Source organism: Pelodiscus sinensis, chromosome 6 (assembly GCF_052426305.1).
Source record: "Pelodiscus sinensis isolate ZL-2025 chromosome 6, ASM5242630v1, whole genome shotgun sequence".
Classification (NCBI taxonomy): Eukaryota; Metazoa; Chordata; order Testudines; family Trionychidae; genus Pelodiscus; species Pelodiscus sinensis.
The window spans coordinates 102,048,144-102,053,629 of record NC_143057.1 but is presented as its reverse complement, the minus strand read 5'-3'; positions in this window follow the sequence as shown (position 1 = coordinate 102,053,629).

The following is a 5,486-nucleotide window of genomic DNA, read 5'->3' as shown; positions in this document are numbered from 1 at the left end:
TTAAATAAAGAACCAAAAAATGAACTGGTTTCTGTGTTTTAACAAACTAAGATTTCCTCATACAAACTTGATTGGCAATAGAAGAGTGCTCTCTAGGTAGATTGTAAACTTGTTGGAAGAGGTACACTCTACATAAAACTTGATAGTTGGAGGGTGGTTTTCACAAGTTTTCTAATGACATGTAACTTCATCATGTAAAATCTTTTCTAATGCCTCAATTTTAAGGCATTGTTTTAGCTGTGAGTTCAGCGGAAGTGAATAAGTGGGTAAATTTCTTTTCAAGTTATTGATTTCTCTGGAATTATTGCACAAAATGACATGAATTCTGGCTGACTTTTTATTAATTATAGGTTGGATCTCCTTTGTCTGCCACTGTTGGGACCTGATTGGTCCCAGATGAGGGATTTTACTGGACCAGGGAAGGTCATTTCTGGGCCCACCTCTGTCACTGGCCCTCCCTAGCCATGGCCTCATTGCCAGTTTCCCATCCAGCTTCCCCCTGCCACCAGCCCCTCTGCATGCAGGGCTTCTGGGTCCACAATGGCAGCCCTGCTGCTGGCACACACAGCTCCACTGCCGGGCTCCATCCCTGCATGGCAGACCCTCTTTTGGGGTCAGTTGCCCCACAGAGCAAAAAGCCCTACTTGGGCTTCAGGCAGCTCTGCTGGGCAGCAGTGGGGCTGACAGGCTTTTTGCTGCCCCACTTCTGGGTTCCTGGCCCCATCACCAGGCAGCCTTGAGGTCAGGCTCCTGGCCCTGTGGGGCAGCCGCGATGCCTCCCAGTCTTGCCGGGCAGCTGAGCTGCTTCGCAGTAGTGAGGCTGCTGGGCAGACCCACTGCCTCCCAGTCTTGCAAGGCAGTTTCGCTGCTTGGCTCCAGTCCCGCTGCCTCCCATCCCCACAGTCTTGGCACCAGGTGGCAGCCCTATTGCTGGGCTCCCAGTTTTGCTGCCACAGGGCAGCCCTGATCCTGGGCTCCAGCCCCGCTGCAGGGCTCCCAGCCATCATCAGCCCTTCACTGTGACTCCCTGGTCCTTGGACTTCCTTAGTCCTGCCGTACCAGGGATGTTGCTGAACCAGAGAGTCCTGGTTAAGAGAGGTTCAACTTGTACTTTTTACAAATTTGAGTCCACAGATTTCATAGCTTCCAAGGCCAGAAAGGACCACTGTGATCATGTAGTCCGACTTCCTGTATAAGACAAGCTGTAAAACTTCCCCAAAATTATTCAAGTGTATCTTTTAGAAAAATATCCAATCGTGATTTGAAAATTCAGTGATGGAAGATCTACCACAGCCCTTGTCATTGTCATCTTTCTCCTTCCTTGAATGAGGGTTGTATTATCACGGAGAGGACCAGACCTCCCTTTCCTCTGCAGCAGGTTCCAGCTTCTGGGGGATTCTACAGCATTCTCAGGTCAGTAGGAAGAGAGAATCCTTCCAGCTTGTCCTGGATCAAGCTCAGGGTCTCCTCCCACTGGGATGTGATCAGTAGAGTTCCAAAGGAAACCTCCCAGCAGCACCCTTATATGCCCAAACCATTTCAGTTGGTTCCTTTTTATCTGGAGAAATAGCAGCGTTACTTTAAGGCTCTACCAAATAGCTGTTTCCCTCAGCAAGTCTCAAAAAGCAAGCCCAGTCCTGCATAGAAATCTCTTTTCTGCCACTTCTACCCACAATCTCATCCTTTCAGTTTTACTCAAAGCTCACGACCACAGGTGAGGATGTGAATGTAAATTGACCTGTAAACCAAAAGCTTCTTTCAATAACTCAGCTCCCACTTGACCACAACACCTTAGTACTAGGCCCATCTCACAGCCACTACTGCACCAATCCACTGGTGAATTTCCCTCTCCCACTAGATACTTGAACTCTTCTACTAAGGGTAGCTGGTCCTCTTTCACTTGAGGAGAATAGTCCATTTTCTTCTGGGAGAGAACTATGACCTCTGATTAGGAAGTGCTGGTTCTTACACCATCTGCTTCATGGTTGGCAGTGAAATGTTTGAGTGCAGGTTGCAGATCCTTCTGAAGATTACAAAAAGGAAATATGTGCAAACAGCTGAGAAACCACCTCCAAGTCCACATACCAGATGCACTCCATAGCTTGCTGTGCCTTGATTCCCCGTCAAAGAAAATAACAAACAGGAGGGGGGACAAACACACTCTTGGAAAAGTTCAATACAGAGAATACACACACACTTCTCACTCCAAGAATGGAGGGCCTGGATAACATGCTGCAGTGGCACCTGCATGCAATACTTCCCACAAGATATCTTGGGGAATATAGTGACTTGCCTTTTGCAGGTCTACAACACAAAGGTAGGTTGGATTATTATTTTTATAATGGAGATTGCCTATCTCCTAGAACTGGAAGGGACCTTGAAAGGTCATCGAGTCCAGTCCCCTGCCTTCACAGGAGGACCTAGTATCACCCCTGACAAATTTTTGCCCCAAATGGCCTCCTCAAGGATTGAGCTCACAACCCTAGGTTTAGCAGGCCACTGCTCAAACCACTGAGCTATCTCTCCCCAATTTAAGGTAATTATTATGAAGTACTCTGTCATGTCTTTACAATTGGGATTTTATAAGTAATTAAGAAAAACGGACAAACAGTAGGTGGCACTGCTTACCATTCTATTCCAGAGGAAGCAATGGAACTGTCTTTGCTGTATATTTTTTCCCTGATTAGCCAAACTGAGACAAATCATTAATATGCAGTTGTGTTCAGTACATCAGACAACTTACTGAAACAAAAGAACGTATTAATCTTTCCGTTTGTATATATTGTTTGAGCTATAGTATTTAACAGTGCAATACACTAACAATGAAGAAAATCTAATCTTGTTGATCAATTTTCATTTTTAATCTGCACTTCATTGTTAGCTGAAGCATTCTTTGCAAGTCAACATTAATGTGTCTTTATACCCTCATTTACACTTTTAACTTCATTTTATTGGCATAGATCTTAACCTGCCTCAGGATTCTCATCACTCTTTCAATCTCTACTGATTGATGTTTACTTCTATTTGCCTAAATTCTTGCCTAAGCACTTCTACTGAAGTGCTAAATTCAGAAATTCTATCTTTTCAGCCACAGCATGGATGAAAAGGAGACACTGCCCCTTTTGCAAGAGGACTTCTGCTTATTGTGTTTATTTCATATTCAATTAACCTATGATCATTAGAGCCTGGGCCATTCTCCTTGTTGTGAAACAGGAAATTACTTGAACACAGTCCTATTATATGGAATTACCAAACAGCCTGTTCCTTTTGGAGGAGGGGCGTGTAACTTTTCAGTTTAATTAGTAGGGATCTTAATAGTGAAAAGGGATATCCCTTCTGTGGAGGGATATAGCAGCACAGAGAGACTGAGGCTATGTCTACATAGCAGTGTTATTTTGGAATAAGTAATTTTATTCTAAAATAACATAGTTCGCTAGACATAATGTTGAAATAATGTCAAGTTGGAGGACTTCTTATTCCAACTACTGTAACCCTCATTTTATGAGGAGTAATTGAAGTTGGAGGAAGAGTGCTCTTTCTCAGACTTCCTGTTGTGTAGACAGCACCAAAAGCCAAAATAAGATATTTTCACTTAAACTACATAAATTGACATAGCTCAAGTTGCATAGTTTAGTTCGTCTTTAGCTCTGCTTGTGTAGACGTGTACTAAGATTCCTCACACTCTAGGGCTGTGTCCAGACTCCATGCCTCCGTCGACGGAGGCATGTAGATTAGCCACATCGGAAGAGGGAAATGAAGCCGCGATTAAAATAATCGCGGCTTCATTTAAATTTAAATGGCTGCCCCGATCTGCCGATCAGCTGTTTGTCGGCAGATCGGGGGAGTCTGGACGCGATGCCCCGACAAAGAAGCCTTTCTTCATCGACGCAGGTAAACCTGGTTTCACGAGGCTTACCTGTGTCGATGAAGAAAGGCTTCTTTGTCGGGGCATCGCGTCCAGACTCCCCCGATCTGCCGACAAACAGCTGATCGGCAGATCGGGGCAGCCATTTAAATTTAAATGAAGCCGCGATTATTTTAATCGCGGCTTCATTTCCCTCTTCCGATGTGGCTAATCTACATGCCTCCGTCGAAGGAGGCATGGAGTCTGGACACAGCCTAAGGGTGCATCAACACAGAACCCTTAGCTCGAAATAGCCTATGCCAAAATAACTTATTTCGAGGTAATTTCTAAATAGCTTATTTCAAAACAGAATGGGAAGCGACTGTCTAGGAAGGAGTATGACAGAAAGGGAGCTAGAGGTTAAAGTGGAACACAAGATAAATATGAATCAACAGTGTGATGCTGTTGCCCAAAAAGCAAACATGATTCTAGACTGTATTAACAGGTGTGTTGTGAGCAAGACACGAGAAGTCATTCTTCCGCTCTACTCTGTGCTGATTAGGCCTCAGTTAGAGTATTGTGTCCAGTTCTGGGCACCACATTTCAAGAAAGATGTGGAGAAATTAGAGAAGGTCTAGAGAAGAGCAACAAGAATGACTGAAGGTCTAGAAACAATGACCTATGAAAGAAGACTGAAAGAATTGGGCTTGTTTAGCTTGGAAAAGAGAAGATTGAGAGGGGACATGACAGCAGTTTTCAGGTATCTAAAAGGGCGTCACAAGGAGGAGGGAGAAAAATTGTTCTATCCTCAGAGGCCAGGAAGAACAAGAAGCAATGGTCTTAAACTGCAGCAAAGGAGGTTTAGGTTGGACATAAGGAAAAAGTTCCTAACTGTCAGGGTGATTAAACACTGGAATAAATTGCCTAGAGAGGTTGTGGAATCTCCATCTCTGGAGATATTTAAGAGTAGGTTAGATAAATGTCTATCAGGGAGGGTCTAGACAGAGCTGGGTCCTTCCATGAGGGCAGGGGACTGGACTCGATGACCTCTTGAGGTCCCTTCCAGTCCTAGTATTCTATGATTCTATGAAATTTGGCACTATCTCCACAGTGCTAAATTTTGAAATAGAGCAATATTCTGACAAATCCCTTAACCTTCGTGGAACAAGGGTTACAGGCATGCTGGAATAGCACACTCATTATTTCAAAATATATTTCAAAATAATGGGTGTGTTTAAAGACTCGATTGCTGTTTCAGGATACTTCCAGTATTCCAATATAGCCCCGCTCTCTAGACAGAACCTAAAAGTCCAGTTCCTCTTTGAGCCTGGCCAACATGTATTTTGTAACTGTTCCCTTTGTCAACCCACCAGTTCCTTAGGAAGAGGAATAGAGGGGAAGTGCCAAGAATTGAGTTACTATTCAATGTTCAATCTAAGGGAAAATTCTACTGGCAGCCCTGAAGGTCTGGAAGGGGATGATGACCAGTACCAGCCTTGCTCAAACTTTTCCTCTCTCTTTTGCTTCACATCTCTCAAAATGTGCCCTGCAGAAACATCTTGTAGTTCATGCAGCAATGCTTCCACAGCATCAGAAAGGGAGCAGATGCCTGTTAAGTCTTGTTTTTTCCCTGTCTCACTCA